The sequence below is a fragment of the Podarcis tiliguerta genome (genome assembly GCF_965153285.1).
Source record: "Podarcis tiliguerta genome assembly, chromosome: 17".
Lineage (NCBI taxonomy): Eukaryota > Metazoa > Chordata > Lepidosauria > Squamata > Lacertidae > Podarcis > Podarcis tiliguerta.
The window spans coordinates 8,702,065-8,713,540 of record NC_139550.1 but is presented as its reverse complement, the minus strand read 5'-3'; the positions used below and the strand labels follow the sequence as shown (position 1 = coordinate 8,713,540).

General features: G+C 45.8%; 1 long non-coding RNA gene and 1 gene segment (V, D, J or C); both read right to left on the bottom strand.

Moving 5' to 3' along the window:
• Positions 1–931: 931 nt before the first annotated feature.
• On the bottom strand, positions 932–3,570 carry LOC310667974. Its single transcript, XR_014506499.1, has 2 exons — positions 1,830–3,570; positions 932–1,745 (listed from the first exon to the last, which is right to left on the bottom strand). It is a non-coding gene; the product is annotated as an uncharacterized lncRNA (long non-coding RNA).
• Positions 3,571–5,446: 1,876 nt separating this feature from the next.
• On the bottom strand, positions 5,447–9,279 carry LOC310667863 (T cell receptor beta variable 24-1-like). The segment is given in 2 exons: positions 8,510–9,279; positions 5,447–6,792 (listed from the first exon to the last, which is right to left on the bottom strand).
• Between the last annotated feature and the right edge of the window lie 2,197 nt (positions 9,280–11,476).

Below are 11,476 nucleotides of genomic sequence, written 5' to 3'. Positions count from 1 at the left end.
TTCCCTTGCCTGTGATGGAGTGTGTTATGTCATGAGGCAAACAAGCAATTTCAAACCTAACATTCATGGAATAGTGGGTGTGCTGGGCAGGACACACAAACAAATGAAATCTAAAACCCAAATTCCACAGTGTAAAGTGTTTTGTTTTAATTTGGCATCATCTGGATTTATAGACTGGGCATTAGAAAAATACCACCTTCTCTATTAATCCATTTATCTCTCCAGGTTTACCATATGTGTACAATAATTCAATGGAATGGTTGACGAGTTTCCTAAAAACCATTACTTACTAGACTGAGGTTTTCAATCTTGTCAGAGATGTATATTGATCACAAACTATTACACCTTGTATTTATTGCACGGCAGCTCACTGTATCTATTTAGATCAGTCGAGTGTTTTACTTCTGGCGACAGTGCTGGGTTTTTAGGTACATTTGCTGACCACTGAGGAAGACCCTTGTGGGATGAAGCATGTCTGGTCTTCAACAATAATTTTATCATTGTTGGTCCCATGAGATCAATGTTTCAGCATCAGGTTATTATATTGTTGCATGTATATAACGATGTCCTCTTGGAAATCTCATCCGTTCTTTACGTCTGGTTATATTATGGGGGAGTTTGAAGTTATATAATTTTTAACAGCCACCCATAAATATTATTTTGCTGGCAATCGAATTTGTGGCTCTGCTGGGGCAGGAAACAGAGAGAGGACAAAGGCAGGGGTCCTGAGCTCCTACGCAGCAGCTGATTCTCCTCTGCCCATCACACCTCTAAGGCTTGTTGCCACCCCGACAGGCAAAACCTATTGGTGTTTTGCAACTTTCTGACTAGTTGCAGCACCTTAGCCAGACCTAGCAGAGTAAACGCAGAATCCACGGAAGCAATTGGCGACTTGACCGCAGACAGGATAGACAAAGCAGGAACCAGGAACTTGTAGTTAGGTGTTTATTATATACAGTGGACTATTTACAGGAACAGAACACGGATCTTTAGCTAGCTCTCTGACACGACTCACAACTCCTACACTGACACAGAACTCTGAACACTGAACTCCTGAACTAACACACTCCAGTTAGTAGGCCATTCATTATCACTCCCATGAGAGAGCTTGACCAATCAGGGAGCAGTCTCCATGTCTCTGTTATCTCCAGGCAGACTTACTCCTTCAGATTGCCTTCTGGCTGTCTGCCAAACCTTAATTGACTCAGTGTGAGTAGCTGCACGTATACAATTTCCCAACAACCCCCATCTTAGCAAGCCATGCTCAGTTCTAATTTCAGAGCCTAGCTGGTCCAACATCAATTAAAACAATCGTCTGCTTTTGCAGCTGAGCGCTGGCCACTGCGGGGTTAAGAATCCTCTGCCACTAGCTAAGTCATCTTCGCTCTGCCCTGCATGCACATCAATGAAGTGAGGTTTTGGTAGGAAGAAGAGGTGACTTTGAAATGCTGTGTCTTTGCTGGTTGCACAGAAATACACGGCTGAATCCTCTGGTCTGGCTGGGGAAATGTTAAGGTGGCATTGCTTTGTTTCACGCTGCTCAGCCTGGAAACGCTCAGAAACGTTGCCTTGATGCTGTGGTTGATTTAAATAGAAACTAAAGAGAAGCTGCAGACCCTGTCCTGGGTCTTGCTGGAACCAAAACATGCTGTTGTGGTCGGTATTATGTTCGCATTCCAGCCTGGCGTTTCTGCCTTCCTGAAGCACCAGACTCCACTGCTGCCTGATCTCTGCATTGGACCATCCTGGGGGAGAGCGGGAGAGTGAAGCTTGTGAGGAAACCCTTTAAAACAATGTCTTAAATAAGAATCCTTGAGTGAAGGTCTTACCTACTTCCAAGAGGCAAGTGGCCACACACCAGATGATCCACATCTCTTCCCCTCTGAGCTGTGGCAAACGCTTGTGGGCAAACGTTTTAGAACAGCCACAGCCTCTGCTTCCTTCTCTTGACTCCAGTTTATGTCATCGCAAAGGCGGAGACAGCAATGACTGCCCAGAGCTGCAGTGCAATTCATTTTATGTCTATTTGAAAGTCCCACTGAGAGAGTTCACTGGGGTTTACTTTCATGTCATCTCCAACGCCTCAAATTATTCCATCCACAGTGCCTCTGAAAATTTTTTACACATCACCTGGGAAGACAGGTGAACTAATGCCATTGTACTGGAAGAAGCAAAGATCACCAGCGTCAAAGCAATCATCAGCTTGGTAGGACTGGTCATGTTGTGCAGATGCCTGATTATCGTCTTCCAAAGCAACTACTCTATTCCGAACTTAAAAATGGAAAGCGTAATGCTGGTGGTCAACAAAAGAGGTTTAAAGTCTCTCTCAAGGCAAATCTTAAAAAATGTAGTATAAACAATGACAACTGAGAAACACTGGCCTGGGAGCACTCCAACTAGAGAACAGCCTTTACCAAAGGTGTCATGGGTTTTGAAGACACTCAAACTCGGGATGAAAGGGAGAAACTTGCTAAGAGGAAGGCATGCTTGGCAAATCCACACCGTGATCAACTCCTGCCCGGAAACCAATGTCCCCACTGTGGAAGAACGTGTGGAACCAGAATTGGCCTCCACAGTCACTTATGGACTCACTGTTAAGACTGTGTCTATGGAAGACAATTTTACTTGGCTACGAGTGATTGCCAAAGAAGACTCTCATGCAGGTTTGTGGCTGCCTACACACACACACGGATCCTGGGAACTGTAGTTTATGCCCCACAGGGGTACAATTCTCCAGCACCCTTTACAAACTACAGTTCCCAGAATACTTGGAGGTGTTTTGAATCTATGGTGTGCATAAAGCCTATATCAGATCACCTCATACTTTTGAATAATCAGCTCAACTTTAATTGATTCCATTTTATATGGCAGAGCCGAATTGCCCAGGGGCAAAAAGCAGTTCGTGCTCTTTTTTTTTAGAAATCTGCCATTGTTGCTGCCAGGCACCACTGCACAATCCAGGTAAGGGAGGCTGGGGCGGTGGTATAATTTTCTTTCAGCCTCTTGTACGCTGAAAGAAAATTATATGAAAATGATATGCTGGTGGTATTTGACTCCTTGTAAGCTTGCAAAAATGTATAAGACAAGTGCAAATATCTGCTGGAAATGTAAGCAAAAGGAAGGCACCTTCTATCATATGTGGTGGACCTGTAAGGTTCTAAAAGCATTCTGGGAAATGATATATAGTATTCCCTGCCAATCTGGCTGGGTTTCCCCAGACGCTCTCTGTGGCTCCCAAACAGAATATTAAAAACACAATAAAACATCAAACATTAACAACTTCCCTAAACAGGGTTGCCTTCAGATGTCTTCTAAAAGTCAGATAGTTGTTTATTTCCTTGACATCTGATGGGAGGGCATTCCACAGGGCGGGCGCCACTACCAAGAAGGCCCTCTGCCTGGTTCCCTGCAACCTCACTTCTCGCAGTGAGATTAAATTAATTCAAAGTGGGCAGGCAGGGCAGAGGTTAAGCACTTCCTCTCTCATCCACTGATTTGTCTATTCAAATACTGCCCCAATTCCCAGCAGGAGTGTTATGAGAAAAACACAAGATTGTGTCTGTCTCGTTCCACCCTCAGACGCTCATACATATGAAATGTTTTTGTAGGTGGGAAGCATTACTTTGAACTGCTGTGTCAAGGCTGGTTGCACAGAAATAGATGGCTGAATCCTCTTGTTTCACAGAGGAAATCTTCAGCTGAAGGCGCTGAGTCTCAGGCTGCTTGGCTGCAAACCGTTCAGGAAGACTGCTGCTCTCCAGAAGCTCTCGATACTGGAAAAAATAGAGAAACTGCAGACCTCGATTTGCACCCTGCCGGTACCAGAACATATAGTTGTGCGACTCCGTTTGATTGCATTCCAGCTGAGCAGTGTCCCCGTCTCTCAGCACTAAACCCGGTGTTTGGTCAATGCGAGCATTTGAGCTTCCTGGAAGAGAGGAAACTAAGTGTTATAACATTGGGGGTGAGGTTTAAACCAGTGTTTTCCAAACTTGGGTCTTCAGCTGTGTTTGGACATCAGCATCCCTAGCTAGCAGGGCCGGTGGTCAGGGATGATGGGAATTGTAGTCCAAAAACAGCCGAAGACCCAAGTTTGGGAAACCCTGGTTTAAACCAACGTCGCAGGTGAGCTTTATATAAAAAGGGTTCGATGAAGGCTTTACCTATTTCCAAAAGCCAAACGCTCAGAAGGCACCAGCTAATCCACATTTCTTCTCTAACGCAGCCACTAGACTTTCAGCAAGTTTCATGTGCCTGTGATGCTCTACGCTTCCTTCTGTGGTTCCGTCACACTGACTCCCCTCCTGACATCACAAAGTCAAGGGAAGCAGATACTGCTGGCTTTGCTGCTCTAGTTTAGGGGCATGAAATCTGTGGGCTGTGAGCTGTTTCTGGACTCCCATCAATAGCCCTACTGCCTGGGGCTGATTGGAGTTGAAGTGCAACAACAAAAGTCCCCTTCCCTGTATATAATGCAATAAACCAACATACATTTTAACCTGACACATCAATGTGCTCCAATTTTAATTGGTGGGACTGAGAGTTTAGGGCATGCTTGTTTGTGTCCAGAGGATATTCACAACACAATCCTGTTTATGCCCTGGAAGCAGCTCACACTGAATAACAGAATTTTTGTATTTATTGTATTTATTGTCCAATGTTCCTGCTTTTTTATTATACTTTCCACGATTAAATTCTTTAATGTTACTTCGTCTTCTTTTTGCCCAGGAATATTCTATAACATGGCAAGCCACAAATGTTTATATCACTTGTTATATTCTGGCAGGGATGTAACTCTGTGTAGACAAAGAGAGAGTTGATTAGGCAATCTCAGTGCTGTTTTTCTAAAAAAAGAGGTGCTGGAACTCACCTTGAACACCTCCCTTGTTCTCTTATAATGGCAATGGCGCCACTTGAGAGGTGCTGGAACTGAGTTCCGGAGAGTTCCGGCTGAAAAAAAGCCCTGGGCAATCTGATGGTATCAAAGTATCTCCACCTAAGGTAAAGGTTAAGGGACCCATGACCATTAGGTCCAGTCGTGGCCGACTCTGGGGTTGCGGCACTCATCTCACTTTATTGGCCGAGGGAGCCGGCGTACAGCTTCCGGGTCATGTGGCCAGCATGACTAAGCCACTTCTGGCGAACCAGAGCAGCGCACGGAAACACCGTTTACCTATTTATCTACTTGCACTTTGACGTGCTTTCGAACTGCTAGGTTGGCAGGAGCAGGGACCGAGCAACGGGAGCTCGCCCCGTCGCGGGGATTCGAACTGCCAACCTTCTGATCGGCAAGCCCTAGGCTCTGTGGTTTAACCCACAGCGCCACCCGCGTCCCTACATATCTCTAAATATACATACCATCTACATATCTCTAAATATGTGAGAGAAACTGAATGCCAGTGTGAATCTTAGTTACTTGCTGATTTTCCCCCCTTAAAAGTCACCTCCCATCTGGATCAGAATAAGGCTCCCAAGGTTGTGTTCTGAAAACTATGGCAGCCCTCTCAGAATGCTTCCAGAGCATGTGTGGAGGGCCCTTTCCTTGTGAAAGGAACAAATTTTTGCTTTCTTTTTAAATGAAGCTGTAAAGTACCCTTTTCCAAACAATTGCACTGGCTGGGGCTGATGGGAGTCCAAAACATTTCACCCGGTTAGCAAAAACTGATTAAAAGGAATAGTTGCCTCAAAGCATCATCCTATAAAATATATTTTACACACTTATTTAATTTCTAGACCACCCTTCATCCAAAGATCACAGGGCGGCTTGCAACATAAAACCACAAAAAAAACCATACCGTAATAACAAATGAAAACAATAACCCCCACACCCTATTTAAAAGGCCATAGGTCAGCACAATCAGACACCTTCATCTTCCCCAGATGCAACAAAACATGTCTCTCCCCTATCGGTCTCTACGGCAGGCGCTATAACTCTCCAATGGTTTGACTTCACCTCCCAAAGGCATACTCTTCTATTGTCACCCGAGACAAAAGGATGCCTGCCAACCAACCTCCCAACCAACCAACCAACCAGAGATTGACTAACTAGCCAAGGGCCTGATATATTTATTGTTTCATTTAAAATAGAAGGAGAGAAATGCATCACCGGCAACTCAAGGGTTCAGCAGCCCTCAATGGACCCTGTGATGTAATTCTTAAATGGTAAGGCAGGGGTAGGGAAATGGTGGCCCTCCATCCGACTACAGTCCCCAGCCAACATGGTCATTATTCAGAGATGATGGGAACTGTAACAACATCAAGGTAACCCTGGCGCAGGGTCTGCGGTGATGAATGGAGTTCCTCTCCCATCAGCCAGAGTGAAATGGTGGCAGCACACATTACGCCAGGTGGAATTCCGCAGTCAGAGCAAAACTCCTTTCAAACAGCAGCCCACCCCTTCTAAGGCCTAGTCCTCAAAGACAACAGGTGTCACGTTGCTAAACACAGCCAGGGCAGGCGGTTATTGCACACTGCAGGAAGAGCTCCCGACTACTGTGTATCTGCTGCTAGCACAGAAATACACGGCTGTATCGCTTGCTTCGACCGAGGAGATGTTCAAGCAAAAGACTTTATTGTCCAGCCGACGAGCCCTCAGTCTGTCCGACTTGATCTCGTTGGTCTCCACAGCATTTTCAATGGAGTAATAGAGAAGCTGAAGGCCCATCCCCTGGGGCTGCTGCTTGTACCAATACATGTTATCGTGTCCGTAGGTTTGACTGCATTCCAGCTGGGCTATTCCGCCCTCCTTCACCATCAAACTTGGCGCCTGGTGGATCTCTTTGTCTGCAAGCCCTTGGCGGGAGAAAAAGATGCACTCAAAGAAATTGCTGGGATAATCGTATTCATTTTTTTATTTCTACGCATATCTGTGCTACTAACGCACACCGGTCGCATGATTTGTATGCCACACTATTTGTATGCCACACTGTCCTGGGACTCGCCCTACCCCAGCATCTGGGGGACTGGGGAGGGGGATGATGACCCTCCGTGACTGCTAGCTCCTCCATCCCTCACAGAACTGGGAGGTGGGCAGTATGGAGCTGGTTTGCCTGTACAGTGGTACCTTGGGTTACATACGCTTCAGGTTACAGACTCCGCTAACCCAGAAATAGTGCTTCAGGTTAAGAACTTTGCTTCAGGATGAGAACAGAAATCGTGCTCCGGCGGTGCGGCGGCAGCAGGAGGCCCCATTAGCTAAAGTGGTGCTTCAGGTTAAGGACAGTTTCAGGTTAAGTACGGACCTCCGGAACGAATTAAGTACTTAACCTGAGGTACCACTGTAGTCAGAGATGCCGTCTATGCAACTGTTTCAGAAATGGAGCACAGTGTTGGCTTATTAGATTAACATTCACAGAACTGATGAAAACAATCCTCTATAGAGAACTCAGCAGTAGTCAGGAAAATAGCCAAACATTGCCCTTCAGCTTCTGGGGTGGCCACTTCTTGCCAGGGCACCAGAAAGCTGGTTAAATCTCCTAGTGGAGCAGTATACCTCTGACTTTCCCCTCCTCAGCCCTTTTCTGCCCTGTCATCTGTGGCACCACCTCTACCAGGTAGGCCACTCACCTGCCGTCCTGTTGGCATGGCAGGTGAGAGAGGGTCAGCAGAGGACTTGAGAGAAAATGAGTGGCAGAAATAGTTGTCAATATTACTATTGTTATTAAGTTATAGTGGTACCTCGGATTAAGTACTTAATTCATTCCGGAGGTCGGTTCTTACCCTGAAACTGTTCTTAACCTGAAGCACCACTTTAGCTAATGGGGCCTCCTGCTGCCGCCGGGCCACCAGAGCACGATTTCTGTTCTCATCCTGAAGCAAAGTTCTTAACCTGAAGCACTATTTCTGGGTTAGCGGAGTCTGTAACCTGAAGCGCATGTAACCTGAAGCGTATGTAACCTGAGGTACCACTGTAATAATATTATTCTATATTATTTATGTACTGCCCTTCATCCATGGGTCACAGGGTGGTTTTCAACACAGAAACCCATAATAACAACAGAAACCCATAACAACACACACACACCAACACACACAACAATAAGGACCTCCTGCTAGCGTCTGGAACAGTCTTCCTTAACCTGGTGCCCTCCAGTTGTTTCGGACTACAAATCCTATCATAAAATTGTAGGGTTGGAAGAGACCATGAGGGTCATCTCGTCTAATTCCCCTGCGATGCAGGAATCTTTGGCCCAACGTGGGGCTTGAACCCACAATCCTGAGATTAAGAGTCTCATGCTCTGCTGACTGAGCTTTCTGAAGTGCCATCAGCCATGCTAGCCAGGATTGAAGGGAGTTGTAATCCAGCAATAATACATGGATGCCACCAGGTTGACGAAGCAAGTCCACAGCAAGAGGTGTGTGCCCCAGAAGCTTCAATTCTCTAACTTGTCCTCCTCGTTCTTTTCTTCTCGGTTTGTATCAACCTGAGGGAAATTGTAAGAACATTTAAATCCCAACAGAATATTTTAGGGTTTCCTGACTGGTTGTTTTCTCCCAGCTACGAACGCACCTGCAGCCAAGAGAGAAACAGCCACACACCACACGGTCTGGACCTTCATCTCGGAGCGTTTGCTGTTTCTCAACCATCTCCTTGCCGAAATATGCTGTAGGCTCAACTGCTCCCCCTTGAGGATGGAAGACTCCCTTGAATGGCCAAGTTCGAAAGGTGAAGCACACTTTTAAATGGATTTCCTGCATTTCATGAAATTTATAACACTGCTGGATTGGTTTTTTTAACAAAGGAAAACAACAACAACACTCAAAGCAGTTTACAAAAATGCATTGCACCCCTCATTAAAAAGATATATTGAAAACACGGACACATAGCATTTTTTAAAGCTGACCCAGAGATGGTAGGGGAACAATTAGGATCAGAGACATCATGCTTCCTTCCCTAAGATGGGCAGAAGCTTTCTGGGCTTTGGGAAGGAGGCACCGGAATTTAATACTTTAAGGTCCTAAACTAAAGAAGAATGGCAACTTAAGGTGACAAAATATGCGCAGCTTGCAGACTTAACATATAGAATAAGAGAACATACGTTTAGAGAAGATTGGAAAATGTTTGTTGAATACATGGGGGGGGGAATTGTGTACACTTGAAAACGTTGGCAGCATTAAGATAAATTCAACAGTGTAAATAAGTTTTGATGGATGCAATAACGGAATACTGATTGCTTTAGTTTTTGTAAAATATGCAGGGATTTGTGATATGCAAAATGAACTATGGAAACAGAAGAGGTGAAGTCATTGAAATTTTAAGGATGTTTAAATGAGTATTTTAAATTGTAAAACAGAAAAACGTAATAAAAATTTTATATATAATACTTTCAGGCTCCAATTTACTGGGAACTAGTGCTTCCCCCCCCCCCGGGGGGGGTACTCAAGGGTACGCAGTAGCGGCACATCTTTTTGTTGTTAAAAAGTGTGGCACTTACTGTAACAACTTCATGGTGAAAGTTTTTTTCTAGAAAAAAAGCACTGGCGGGAACATTTAGGGGACTAGCCCTGTCCCCCTAGTCCACTGACGGCTTGCCACTGAGCAGAACATACAACTATCTGACTTTTGGAAGGCATCTGAAGGCAGCCCTGTTTAGGGAAGTTTTTAATGTTTGGTGTTTTATTATATTTTTAATATTTTGTTGGAAGCCACCCAGAGTGGCTGGGGAAGCCCAATCAGATGGGTGGTATGTATGTATGGTAATGGTAAAGGGACCCCTGACCATTGGGTCCAGTCATGACTGACTCTGGGGTTGCGGCGCTCATCTTGCTTCACTGGCCGAGGGAGCCGGCGTACAGCTTTCGGGTCATGTGGCCAGCATGACTAAGCCACTTTTGGCGAACCAGAGCAGTGCACGGAAACGCCGTTTACCTTCCCGCCGGAGTGGTACCTATTTATCTACTTGCACTTTGACGTGCTTTCGAACTGCTAGGTTGGCAGGAGCAGGGACTGAGCAATGGGAGCTCACCCCGTCGCAGGGATTCGAACCGCCGACCTTCTGATCGGCAAGCCCTAGGCTCTGTGGTTTAACCCACAGCGCCACCCGCGTCCCATGTATGTATGTATGTATGTATGCATGTATGTATAAATTTGTTTGTTTGTTTGTTTGTTTTTAGGTTTCTGGGGAGCTCAGCTGGCTGTCCCTCTTCAGCTTGTCTGGGACAAGGTTCTGTCATCACGCTGCAAGTTAAGCAACTTCTCAAACGCAATTTGGGGGACATACAACTGAGGTTCTGAGCCAACTGTGGTTAGAGAACACTGGGTGATCATTGCAGACATGCCATCAGCAACGGCAGTGGCAGCTGTTTCCTGCCCTCCTCCGAACATGAAGGTGACTGGTTATGGTTTGCGTGTGTTTGTGGCCTAGGTGGGAGTGTGGGCAGAGCTGTGATGTTCATGTGCAGCTGTGAGGCAGAGAACTCTTGCTGTGCCTTTACTAGCTGCACAGAAATACACCGCTGTGTCTGCAGCTTGTCCCTGAGGGATGGACAAGGAGGCACGAGTCACTTCCGGTCTGTCTATGCTGTATTGGGTCATCTCCATCTCTGGGTCATTCCCATGTATAGAGAATCCAATGAGTTGCAGCTGCTTCTGCACACTGTTGCTCTTTTGCCGGTACCAAAAAACATATAAGTAGGACGAGTCATCATGCTTGCAGTCTATGCTTGTTTTGCTCCCTTCCCGGATGATTTGGAAGCGATCCTCCTGTATCACGTTGATCCCACTGCAGAGACCTGCAAAACACCAGAGAATCAAAGAAGGGCCCATAATAAAAGAGCGTGCATGTCACAGTTCGGCTCCACATTTCCCCCCTTGTTGTTGTTTTCTTCTTCGTTCTTTAGTTCCGTCCAACTTTTGTGCTAATTACTTGCTTATACTTCATCAGAAAAAGGTTGTGGTGAAGGTTCCATCCCATAATCCCAGCTCTTCCCAGTCCACTCCCTTACCCCTTTCTTTCTAGTTCTCCTACGCACCCCCTCCTCAATATTTCCCACTCCACTTTGCACTGCTGAGCTTCTCTTCCTCAGGAAAGACACAGAGTGAACCTAGAGACCAGATTGATGGTAAATTCCCTTTCCCTGGTACCCTGGCCATTAGGAATCAAGCCTTCACTAGGCTCTTCTATGTCTGAACTACGAAGCTCCTTTTCTCCCAAGGCTGATAACTTATTTTTTGTCCTTCTCCTTCTCATTTATCAAATCTCTCCCAGTATTCTCTCTCCTCCTAATTTCTCTTCCCTGTTGCAATTTCCATATTGCTTGTAGGATGCATTTTTTTTCTATCTCATTGCCAACCACCTTGGCAGATCTCTCCTGAAAGGACTACTCTGTGCAGCTGGTTTCTTTTCAGCCTGCCTTTTGCAAATATGGAGGCCCTTAGATACATCCTGCCTGTGAGAGAGAGATCCCTACCTGTCAACAGCTGCAGGCCAACAGAGACACCCAGCACCGACCACCACATGGTGTCTGTTGCAAGAGA